Raw genomic sequence first — 13,522 nt, 5'->3', positions numbered from 1 at the left:
CTTGCTTCAGATCCATCGCTGTAGAGAAGTCTTATGAAATCTGTTTCTGTAAACTTACTCATCTACTTCAATGTTTAGACCAGTCGGTTTAACTTTGTAGAAAAAATTGCCAAACCGGTATATACCATTAGTCCCCTTGTTGAACCGCCAGATGTTGTTGCTTCATAAAACTCCGATTTAGATAGATCTGTCTCCGGTTTAACATTGCACATACCAATGTACCTTTAATCAATGCATTTTTGAACCGGGATCACCTACCTTGTAGATTTCATCATGGCCAAGCAAGTATATGAGTGCAACTGGGTTCCTTCTCGCGTCACAGAGGCTCAACTGGACGATTTAGTCCTGATCGGCGCCTTAGGCAGCAAAGATACCATCCATTGGAGGGCTCCTGGCAAAGAATGCCCTCCCACACCTCAAGAAGGAGAGGTTGTCGTTTTCGTAGATCACTTAGCCCGGGGCTTTAAACCGCCCGGTTCTAAATTTTACCGGGACGTTTTAGCCGATTTTCAACTCCACCCACAAGACACTGGTCCCAACTCTGTTACAAACATGTGTCACTTCCAAGTGCTCTGTGAGGTGTTCTTTCAAGAGGAGCCCACAGTGGAGTTGTTCAGAGACTGTTTCCATCTAAACCGCCGTACTGAGTTTTCTGATGGTTCCAATACGGAATTGGGTGGTGTGGCGATTCAGAAAAGGAAAGAGGTCACATACCCTCATGCCAAGCTGCATAGCCACCCCAAAGAGTGGAATCAAACATGGTTCTATTGCAAAGACACCTCCCCTGGTGGTGAAAATCCTTTGCCTGGCTTTCGTCTAGAGCGGCTTAGCAATACACACCCCTTTCCGCAAAGGTTTACTGCCAAAGAGAGAAGCAAATATGCTCCTCAACTGTCCAAGCTTAGAGCCTTTATGGCCAATGGTTTAACAGGGGTTGATCTCGCTCGTTGTTGGATATCATGGAGCATACTACCCCTTAGACAGCGCTCTGGTTTAATGTGCGAGTATACTGGCAGTGTTGATGACCCACTGCGACATGCTAACATCCAGCTCACCGGCGAAGAAATCATAGAGGCTGTGAACAAGATGCTGAATGAACCGGAACACATTTGTGCTAAAACCGGCATGCTTCCCTTCTGTGCCACCAACAAACCGCCAGCTGTAAGAGTTTTGATTTTTCTTTTTGCTGAATTTGTTATTGATATATCTGGCCATTGTTTAATATCAGTGTCTGTGTAACCAGGGCAATGATCCGTTTTGGAGCAAAAAACTGCCGCAGGAGAAACCAGAAAAACTAGACAAACCGGAAAGATCAACCCGGCAAAAGACTAAAGCTGTTAAGAAGACTGCCCACAAGAAAAGAACCACTGCATCCTCTAATCCGGCCCCTGATGATGATGTGGATAATCCGGACCTTGAGGTAGGGCTTGACTCACTTGGCTTATTTTTCATGCATCTTATTGATGGTGATATTTGTTAGGATGATGCCGAAGCCAGCCATGCTGATGCTGCAGAGGTAATTATTCTCTCTTCCGATTCAGAACCTTTGCCTTCACTAAAAATCCGTCAGGCAAACCGGAAAGTTAAATTTTCTCATCCTCTTGCTTACTTGGATCCCAAATTTCTTATTAAGACCCAACAGCACGAAGCTCGCCGCACAACCCGGCACAGCGGCCAGGTAGTTACCTCCACCGGTTTACCGAACAGTCCGGTTCAGAAACGCCGTTCAGAGGTCCCTAATTTGCTTGTCAGTGCTTGTCCTAAAGCGGGCTATTTTCGTCAACCTCTTAATCTATCTCACTCCGATTATCAGGTTACTTCCCACTCATCCTCTGGCGAGTCATCGGCTACTCAGCTGCCACTGCTCAAAACGGTGCTTGGGTAAGCCATGCTTATCTTAATATGTCCGGTACACCACCTTGGAACATATGCTGTTTTTGACTTTGTTATTCCTTTCATGGCCAAGCCTAGGCCGAGCAAAAAAGCTCACCTGGATAAAGCGGCCGAGGAGGATGCCGTCCCTAAACCGGGAAAAACACCAGATCTTGAAGCAGCTATTCCTGAAGACATACCCAATGATCCACCGTAGCGAGATGACGATCTTATTGCTGAAGAGAGGCCTATTGATACCTCAAGTCCTGTCAACCAGCCCACAAGCCCCATCCGGATTGAGAAATCCACCAATCCAACAAAACCTACTGATAAGCCAATGGCCCCAGTTCAAACTGGTGATGCCAAGGATGATGAGGTTGTCATTACTGGCATTGGTCGCATAGAGCCAGGCAATCCTGTCGCTTTGTCTAAACATACTGCCAAGGAAGAATTTGCTGCCTTTGGCAAAGGCAAGTGGAATGTTGATCTGGCGACTTATGCTGCTCTGAACGCCCAAGACATCCATTATGGCTATCTGAACCGGCTGTATACCAGTCGTGACTATGAAGCCGGTCTGGTTAACATGATGAAGGATAAATATGAGGTAACTTCCATATGCTCTTTCCTGCTTGTATGCTTCAATTCTTGCTGACTCTCCTAGCCCCCAAGGGACGGTTTGTAATCTTCTTTCAAACCGGGACTTACTAATATAAATCTTAATGCCTCGAAATTCGCTGATGTAGCCCCCAAGGGCCGGTTCAACTTAGTGTAGTTAAACCGGGACTTAAGTAATTAATATCTCCTCATTAGAACTTTTTTTTGAACAAATAGCCATTTGCCCCCAAGTGCCAAGTTGAATACTTGTATTGAGCTTGGGACTTTGTAATCAATTGAAAGATGACGATCAAATAGGCATTAGCCCCCAAGCACCAAGTGCATAACTTGTTATCTGGCTGGTGCTTCAATTCTTGCACTGCTTGCTGAATCATATAACTGTCTATATGCAGGCTGAGCTGAAGACAAAAGAGACCCAAATCGCCGATCTCCAAGAAAATTTGAAGTCCCAACAGACTGAAACCTCAAAAGCAAAAGAGGAGTTGATCAGCGCCTTAAGCATTATGGAACAACTTAAGAAGGATTTCAAGAAGGAGCGGGCGGATTGGGCTACTAAAAAATCCGCTTTAACCAAACGAGCAGAAGACGCCGAGGTTGCACTAAAACCGGTGGTGGATGAATTGACCAGCATAAAGCGGCATGTGCATGCCATGACCGCTGCTATCTTTGGTAAGTCGGTTTGATTTTTGAATTGATTCTGCCGTCTTATAGAGCTACCGGTTTGTTAACCCTTGGTGATATTTTAGGGACACGCATTGGTCACTTGGGGTCAGATGTGCGGAAGAAATTGAAAGCCGCCTACACGTTGATCGAACAAACTGTACACTGGTGCACAACGAATCAACTGTACTGCATCCCACAACAAGCCGGCGCCCACTTTGATTCAGGACACTCTGATGAAACTGTCGGTGCTTCCTGCCCGGGTTGAAGAGATGAAGAAATCTGCTGCTCAAACCGGTGCGATCAATGCCTTAATCCAGGCAAAAGCTTGGGTGTCGGATTTTGACCCTATTGAAGCTGCTCAGGGCTATCCCAGCTTGAAGGAAGACGGGTCAGAGTTTAGTGAAGCGGATTTGCGAGCAATAAACCGGGAGGTGCGTCCGCTAGCTTGTCAATTAGCTGAAGAAGCAGACTTGTCTCATTATCAAGCCCGATATGACAATCAAAACAAGCGAGTAGCTGCACCAATTCATGAAGCGGAAAATCTTATCCCTCAAATCTGTAAGTATACTTACGCTCCCGATATTGACCCGTCATTGCTGATCCATGATGAAGCTGTCTTTCAAGCATTAATGGGAATCGACTGGACAACTGTTGATTTCCAGCCGCTGGGTCGAGAAATTGAAGCTGAAGCGGCACGAGATGACCCACAACCATCAGGCCGGGCTGGTGACCAAGCTTGAACCGGAAGCTGGTTTAAAACTGCTTCTCCCTTGCGAAAAACAATGATCTTATTGTGGGCATCGTGTTGCCTTGTAATAGGCTAGCTGATACTTTTGATGCTGATATGCCTTCGTGCATAATTACTGCAACTTGCTCTTCCTTTGGGTGATGAACTTTCCAAAGTACTTTCTGCAATAAAAATCTTAAAGTGCCACCGCGGTTGTACCGTCGGGCGGAATATGATGTCTGCATACATGAAATCAAAACATCCGAAATTTTTAAGTATATGACCAAATTTTGAGATACATAATACCTGCCATCGTTGGACGTGAAGTTGGCTTGGCCAATCTTGAAACAGAGTTTGATAAACCCACACTGTTGGAGGAGATAGCAGCTCCTGTATATATATGATGCCGGTTTACCATGTAAACCGTGCTGGGTTATAATAAACACCGTGTTACTCCATAACAGGATGTTAACAAAAAATCAAACCGAGCAAATAGTCTCCGGATTAAAATGGACCGTGTTCCGTCAATTGACAGTTTGAACCGGCTTAAAACTTTGTCGGTTTAAAAAACACAATAAAAAGAAAGAAATATCTTTCAAAAAAAAATGTGAAGCAAAGGAAATGACAAAACCATTTGCAAAAAGAGGCTTTTGAGCTGATCAGATGGCGTTACCATGGTCGGACACGACCAAGCTCCCGATAGGTGTAGCGATGGTTCAAGTTAGCCAGGTCCCCAAATGAAACCGTGGCATTTATGTTGATCAAGTGGCATGGCAATGGTTCGGGTTCGACCAAGCCCCCAAGTGATTCTGTGGCCTTAGGCCGATCAAGAGGCATGACTGGTTCAGACGTGACCAAGTCCCCAAGTGATCTGGTGGCTCTCGCCTATCAAGAGGTATTGCATTGGTTTGGACACGACCAAGCCCCCAAGTGATATAACATGATGCTTTTGAAAAGCTAACTCAAGGGGTAAATCGGAGGACGCTTTAGAACCACTCCGTGTAACCACACATGATGTAAAAGAACAGATACCCCGCTTTAGCTGAGGTTCCGGTTTATTATATTTAATCATAATATATACATTATCGTAATATGTACATAAGTGGAGCCAATGGCTCAGGTATAGTAAGGCCGAAGATGAGCTATGTTCCACGGCCTGTTGGTCTCTTCCTCTGATGTACGTGAGTCTTTATGCTCTCGAATATCGATCAGATAGTATGACCCGTTGTGCAGATTCTTGCTGACCACAAAAGGTCCCTCCCAAGGTGGGGATAGCTAATGCATATCAGTCTGGTCTTGGATGAGCTGAAGCACCAAATATCCCTCTTGAAAGGTTCTGGTTTTAACTCGGCGACTGTGATAATGACGAAGATCATGTTGGTAAATCGCTGAGCGAGCAGCTGCTATGTCACGCTCTTCATCCAACCGGTCCAAAGCATCTTGCCGTGCTGTCTCGTTGTCCGCTTCGATATAAGGCATCACACGAGGTGAATCATGATGGATATCACTGGGGAGAACCGCCTCCGCTCCATAGACCATGAAGAATGGTGTGTATCCTATTGATCTGTTGGGTGTGGTATTGATGCTCCATCACACAGATGGTAATTCTTCTACCCAACAACCCGGTGTTCTCTGCAAAGGAACCATAAGCCGGGGCTTGATGCCTCTCAAAATCTCTTGATTAGCCCTTTCTACTTGACCATTGGACTGTGGGTGTGCCACTGATGAAACGTCAAGCCGGATGTGCTTCCATTCGCAGAACTCCTTCATGGCACCCTTGGAAAAATTGGTACCACTATCTATGATGATATTGTCTGGAAAGCCAAACCGGAAAATCAATTTTTTTGATAAACTGAACCGCTGTGGCCGCATCACACTTGCTAACCGGTTCTGCCTCCACCCACTTTGTGAACTTGTCAACCGCCATCAGGAGGTGGGTCTTCTTATCTTTGGACCTTTTGAAAGGCCCAACCATATCTAGCCCCCAAGTCGCAAACGGCCAAGTAATTGGAATCATTCTCAATTCTTGAGCCGACACATGAGCACGTCTTGAAAACTTTTGGCAACCGTCACATCGTTTGACCAGATCCTCCGCATCAGCATGAGTAGTTAACCAATAGAAGCCATGGAGAAATGCTTTAGCTACCATAGATTTTGAACCGGCATGGTGACCACAATCTCCTTTGTGGATCTCACGCAAAATTTCACAGCCTTCTTCAGGAGACACACAACGTTGAAACGCCCCTGATATACTGCAATGATGCAACTCGCCATTAACAATAGTCATGGACTTGGACCGCCGGACTATCTGTCGGGCCAGAATCTCATCCTTTGGTAACTCGACCCGGTTCATGTACGCCAGGTAAGGAAGCTGCCACCAATTGAGCCTCCGGATCAGGAACAACCAAATCCGCTTCACCAGGGAGCTTGACCGACAGGTTGTGCAGCACATCCAGAAAAACATTGGGCGGGACCGGTTTGCGCTGAGAGCCCAGCCGGCTTAAAGCGTCCGCCGCTTCATTCTTCCGTCGGTCCACGTGGTCCACCTGATAGCCTTTAAAATGACCTACAACAATATCCACCTCACGACGATATGCTTCCATGAGTGGGTCCTTGGAGTCCCAAGTGCCAGACACTTGTTGAGCCACGAGGTCCGAGTCACCGAAGCACTTAACTCGACTTAGGTTCATCTCCTTAGCCATCCGGAGACCATGGATCAAGGCTTCATACTCAGCTGCATTGTTAGTACAAGGAAACATTAATCGGAGAACGTAACAAAACTTATCACCTCGTGGGGAAGTTAATATGACTCCAGCCCCCGAACCTTCCAATTGCCTGGATCCGTCAAAATGGATGGTCCAATATGTGTGATCCGGCTTTTCCTCAGGTGCTTGCATTTCCGTCCAATCATTGATGAAATCAACCAGTGCTTGAGACTTCACTGTCGTCCGAGGCACATACTTCAATCCGTGCGGCCCAAGCTCTATAGCCCACTTGGCAATCCAGCCAGTCGCTTCCTAGTTCTGGATGATATCCCCCAAAGGAGCAGAACTGACCACCGTAATTTGGTGCCCTTGGAAGTATTTCTTAAGCTTCTGGCTTGCCATAAAAACTCCGTACACCAGCTTCTGCCAATGCGGATACCTTTGCTTGGACTCAATGAGTACCTCGCTGATATAATAGACCGGACGTTGAACCGGATGCTCCTTACCTGCCTCCTTTTGCTCCACCACAATAGCCACGCTGACTGCACGAGCATTAGCAGCAACATATAGCAGTAACGGTCCTTGTCAATGGGAGCGGCAAGCACAGGCGGATTGGCCAATTGCCGCTTTAAGTCCTCAAATGCTTCATCAGCAGCAGAACTCCAGACGAACTGATCCGTCTTCTTCAACATCTGATACAAAGGGATTGCCTTCTCACCAAGGCGGCTGATAAACCGGCTTAACGCGGCAATCCGGCCTGCCAGGCATTGAACATCATCGATACACTTCGGTTTAACCAGGGAGGTGATGGCTATGATCTTCTCCGGATTAGCCTCAATTCCCTTGTTGGACACCAGAAAACCCAATAATTTGCCCGCCGGTACACCAAAGACACACTTGTCCGGATTAAGCATCATCTTGTACGTCCTTAGGTTATCAAAGGTTTCCTTCAAATCGTCAACCAGAGTCTCCTTCTCCCTGGATTTAACCACGATATCATCCACGTAAGCATGTACATTACGGCCAATCTGCTTGTGAAGACAATTTTGTACACATCGTTGATAAGTTGCCTGGGCACTTTTGAGCCCAAAGGGCATAGACACATAGCAGAAGGATCCAAAGGGAGTTATGAATGCCATCTTCTCCTGGTCCTTAACTGCCATTTTGATCTGATGATAGCCAGAATATGCATCCAAAAAACTTAAACGCTCACAACCCGCCGTAGCATCAATGATTTGATCAATACGGGGGAGGGCAAAAGGATCTGCTGGACAAGCCTTATTAAGATCTGTGTAATCCACACACATGCGCCAGGTGCCGTTTTTCTTAAGGACTAGCACCGGATTGGCAAGCCACTCAGGGTGAAAAACTTCAACAATAAAACCAGCTGCTAAGAGCCTGGCTACCTCTTCTCCAATCGCCTTGCGTCTTTCTTCGTTAAACCGGCGGAGGAACTGTTTCACCGGTTTGTACATAGGATCCACATTAAGGGTGTGCTCAGCGAGTTGCCTCGGTACACCTGGCATGTCAGAGGGCTTCCATGCAAAAATGTCCCGATTCTCATGGATGAACTCGATGAGCGCGCTTTCCTATTTCGGATCCAAGTTGGCACTGATGCTGAACTGCTTGGACGAATCGCCAGGTACGAAGTCAACAAGCTTAGTTTCTGCTGCCGATTTGAACTTCAGGGCTGGATCATGCTCCGTAGTTGGCTTTTTTAATGGAGTCATGTCCGCCGGATCAACACTGTCCTTATAGTACTTCAGCTCCTCGGTGGCACAAACCGACTTTGCATAAGCCGCATCTCCTTCCTCGCACTCCAAAGCGATTTTACAGCTTCCGTGAAACGTTATTGTCCCCTTGTAACCTGGTATCTTGAGCTGCAAATACACATAACAAGGCTGTGCCATAAACTTGGCGTAGGCCGGTCGCCCAAACAGGGCGTGATATGGACTTCGGATTTTCACCACTTCAAATGTCAATGTCTCCGAGCTGGAATAATGATCATCTCCAAAGGCCAATTCCAGAGCTATCTTACCAACAGGATATGCTGACTTGCCAGGTACTACACCGTGGAACACCGTATTAGACGGTTTGAGATTTTTATCTGTTAGTCCCATACGATGGAAGGTCTCATAGTATAAGATATTAATGCTGCTCCCTCCATCCATGAGCACTTTGGTAAACTTGTAACCTCCCACTTGAGGTGCCACCACCAGAGCCAACTGACCTGGATTATCAACCTGGGGAGGGTGATCCTCTCTGCTCCATATGATTGGCTGTTCAGACCAACGTAGATAACGGGGCACGGCCGGTTCAACAGAGTTGACCGCCCGCCTCTGAACCTTCCGGTCTCGCTTGTCCAAGCTAGTGGTGAAGACATGGTACTGCCCACTATTCAACTGCTTTGGGTTGCTCTGGTAACATGACTGTTGCTGCTGCTGGTTATAACCACCCTGGTTGTTCTGATTATTTTGATTATTATGTCCACCCGGATTACCATTAAATCCTGAACCGGAATTTCCTCCACCGTAACCCGACCCGGATCCTGAGCCACCGCCGGAGCCGTGATCATACTGGAAAGCCTTAGAATTCTTGAACTCCTGCATAATAAAGCAATCCTTCCAAAGGTGGTTTGCTGGCACCTCCTTCGTCCCATGTCTTGGACAGGGCTGGCTCAGTAGATAATTTAGGCGATCTGGGTTAGGGTTGGGTGCCCCACTGCGATTTTTTGGTTTACCCTTGCGTCGCTGGCCATTGTCCTGTGCGTTGGTATTAGCCACAAAGTCCATGTTACCATCCGCTTTACGCTTGCCTCCACCACCATTGCCTGCCCAGTGATGTTGCTGACCTTTGGAGTTGTTGTTCCTCTTTCCCTTCCCTGCCTTGTCATCATCAGATTTGGGATCCTTTGTACTATCAGAATCAGCATACTTTACCAAAGCAGCCATGAGGGTCCCCATGTCAGTGCAATGGCGCTTCATCCGTCCCAACTTCAGCTTTAGGGGCCCAAACTGGCAGTTGCCTTCTAGGGTTAAGACTGCGGTGTCAGCGTTGATGCGGTCTTATGAATGCAACACTTGTGAGACCTGGCGCACCCAATGAGTCATCGATTCTCCTTCCTCCTGGATACAGGCAGCTAAGTCTACTATCGACATGGGCTGCTTACATGTATCCTTGAAATTATTGATAAACCGGGCTTGTAATTGGGCCCATGAACTGATAGAATTGGCCGGTAAGCTTTTTAACCAAGTGCGGGCCGTTCCTTCAAGCATCATGGTGAAGTATTTCGCACATGCCGCATCATCCACATCCAGCATCTCCATGGCCATCTCATAGCTCTCCACCCATGTCTCTGGGGGTTGATCCATCGTGTAATTTGGTACCTTGCGCGGGCCCTTGAAATCCTTGGGTAGGCGCACATTGCGTAAAGCGGGGACAAGGCAAGGCACCCCCAAAGAGCTAGAAGTAACACCGGGTTCGACCGAAATAGTTGGACGAACCGGCGTAAGCTGCCGAGCCTGATATTGTGCGGCTAACTTGGCCTCCCTGCGTGCTCGGGCCCGGTCCACCACTTCCTGAGCGTTATCAGCACCACCCGCCGGGTTGTTGCCGTGGGGTGCTCCACGTCGTTCATTACTTGACACTGCCGGTTCCTCCATATGCCTGCTATAGCTTCGGCTTGGGAGAGGGGTCGAGTGGATCCGGTCGCGGCTGTACGAGTATGCTTCCTGTTGGTCCAAAGCTGTCCTAAGAAGCTCCTTGACCCGTCGCATCTCTATCGCCTGCGGTGAGTCACCTTCAATTGGAATGGTCTCCAACCGTGCAGCAGCAGCGACGAGATTGTCCATTGGGTTGGAGTAGTGACCCGGAGGTGTTGAAACAGCCTGAGGTATAATGGTGTTTTGACGAGGCGGATCCATCCAATGAGGCTGAACCGGCGCACCGGTCCCAGGAGCTTCCGCCCGGTTTCCCTCCAGCGGATTACTGGTTCCTGCTCCTGGGGTGTTGAAAAGGTCTCTGGCCTCGAAAACCGGAGGCAAACGGGATTGGTACTTCCTCCTCATGACTTCATGCGACGCGTTCTGGTCCAACATGAGCCTGTAGGCTTGTGCGTCTAGAGCGGCCCGCTCTGTGGCCATCCTGGTATCCTCAGCTGCCAGGTCCGCCTTGGCCTGGGTGATCTGTTCCCTTACCTTTGCAATCTCCGCGTTGTGGACGTCCTGATCCGCCGGATTAGCTTCCGCCATAAGCACAACCAATGCGTCAAATAGCTCTGATAGAACTTGAGCCGGCGGGCGCACAGGGCCTCCTGCCCCGGCAGCCGTCGCCGCTGCTGAACTGGAGATTGTTGCCGCAGCGGTCGAAGGATGAAGCGCTGCTTGTGTGCCGGCCATGAATATTCCAACTTGGTTGGGCAGATCAAAGGGGTCCGGAATACCGTCGCCGTCGGAACAGCCCCCAATCCGGCCATCTTGTAGCTGACATAGAGATTCAGTTTCTCCGGTTGATGACTCATCGCCGGAGTAAATGACGGTCTCGCCGCCAGATCCCGATCCATCCTCATGACCTCCTCCATGGATGACTCCCACGAAGGCACGCTTCATGGTCGGTTTAACCTGGGCAGATCGCGCACGCTGAGCCGTTTCGACGAGGTCGGTGCAGATATCCGGGTCAGGGCCCGGTTCTCCGATCTTGCCGATGAAAACGTGTATGCCGCCAAAGGGGACCCGGTACCCATACTCAACTGAGCCGGCCTCGGGGCCCCAGCCTGCATCGTCGATGTAAAGCTTGCCGCGACGACTCTTAGTCATCCGGCCTATGGCGTAGCCCTCGAGTCCTTCAAAGCGGCCCTCCAAGAACTTGAAACCATCCTGCGATAGCCCCACGGTGGGCGCCAACTGTCGTGGCTTTGTCACGGCAGATGTCCTAGGGAAAGGACTTAGTCGTGGAGCCATCGCGACGGGTTAGCTTGAAGGGGTTAAAGCGGACACAGGGACGCAAGAGAGTTTATACTAGTTCAGCCCCTTCGATGAAGGTAAAAGCCTATGTCTAGTTGTGATGGAATTGATGGGGTTTCGATGACCAGGGAGCAAACAAGCTTCGCCTATGTCTCGAGTTGTTGTCTGTCGTCCTTGAACCGCCACCGGGTCGTCCCCTTATATACACGGGTGACGCCCGTCGGTTCACAAAGTCCCAATACCGGCTCATAGATGTGTCCGGTTTGGTCTCTACTTATTCCTAACTTACAATACAAGTTAAATACCAACACCGGTTTACGGCTACAGGCCTTGAACCAATTATGGGCCTTGAGCCCTCATCTACCTTCTTGGGCTTTAACATACTTAACTACTGACGAAGTTAACCCGGCCCAGATAGGCTGGTTTACACCCAGTAGTGATATCCCCAATAGTAAGTATGATGGAGTTCCCGAAGAAAGGATGTTGACTTCATCATGATGACCTGAAGAAGAGAAATGAAGACATCAATGCATTGGACCGGCTTCTACGAGAAGAGCAAGCCAGAATGAGAAGACCCACTAGATTCGTTACCAAACCTCTTCCCCTTTCAATACCTCTTAAATCTCGGGACGAGATTTCTTGTAGTGGAGGAGATTTATGACGCCCGAATATTTAAGATACAGTAATTCCCTGTTAATGGTGCCACATCACTTCAACTACTATTGATGATCTCGCGTTAGTTCAAAAAACCGATTCAAATTCAAATTCAAGTTATGGCAAACAACAAAAGTTTTCAAACATTAAAACTAAAATGTTCGGAGTGAGCCAAATAATGCATAGTCAATTATGGTGGAGAAACCACACCTTTATAAAATATTTATGTACTATTATGTGACATAAAATAGTAGCAAAACAATTGATTAAATGTCCTTTTGCAATTAATAAAATGTTGAGATATTTTATTTAGTTGCCCAAAATTAATGGGGCAGTAGCAGAACTTTAATACTAAATTAGGACTATTGCTTTTATATTTTATAAAACTAGTATATAGAAAATAAAATAAAAACAGTAAAAGAATAATAAACAAAAACAAAAAAGTTAATAGGAGAAAGAAGCCCCCTTCCCTCTCTAGGCCTATCGGACCAACTGGCCTCCCACCAGGCCGGCCCATCTCCCCTCCTTATCCCCCCCGGTCCACCCCTGCGAACCCTAACACACCCATGATCCCCACTTCCCCCTCTCTCTCGATTCTGTCTGGATCGGGGCCACAACGCCCGATCCCACGCACGTCGTCGCCCCTCGCCGCCGTTCGCTGGATCGCCCGCCACCTCGTCGGACCGCCTGACCCGCTGCCATCGCGCCCAACCCCGACGCAGGCGCCCGTCCCCGACACCGTCACCTCACCACTATCGCCCCGGAGCTGCCATGCCGTCGCTGGACCTCGTCGCCGTCTTCCCCGTCGTCCTCCCCGACCCCCGCTGTCGAACCCCTACCGCCCAAGTGATCCCCCGCCTCACTCCTCCCCTCCCCTCTGCCCCGCTGCTGCTTGTGTGTGCTGCATCGGCCATGCCCGGAGTTCGCAGCCACCGTCGCCCGTGGACTGGCCACTCCCCCACCCACCTACCTCCGCCGCTCCCTCTGCACGCGCCGCCGCTCCCCTTTGCTGCTACTCCTCACCACCCGCACCCGCAGCCCGCCTGCCGCCGTGCTGCTGCAGTTCGGCCACAGCCTCCGCTCGCAGGCCCTGCCGCCCACCACTATCGGCGCCGTCCTGTCCCCTTGCCTCTCCGCGTCGCTGCTCCGACCCCGCTTTCTTCCCCCTGCCGTTGCGCCCTCCCCGTGCCAGCGCCCCGGCCTCCTCTTGCACGCTCACCACGGTCGGGCCACGCCCCGGCCGCGCGCCGCTTCGTCCGGACGCGCCCCACGCTCTACTCCTGCGTCTGCGTGCCGCGCCTGCGCGCCACCGCCTGGAAGCGCCC

Source organism: Triticum aestivum, chromosome 6A, assembly GCF_018294505.1.
Source record: "Triticum aestivum cultivar Chinese Spring chromosome 6A, IWGSC CS RefSeq v2.1, whole genome shotgun sequence".
Classification (NCBI taxonomy): domain Eukaryota; kingdom Viridiplantae; phylum Streptophyta; class Magnoliopsida; order Poales; family Poaceae; genus Triticum; species Triticum aestivum.
The sequence above is the reverse complement of the archived record's forward strand: the minus strand, read 5'-3'. Positions refer to the sequence as shown.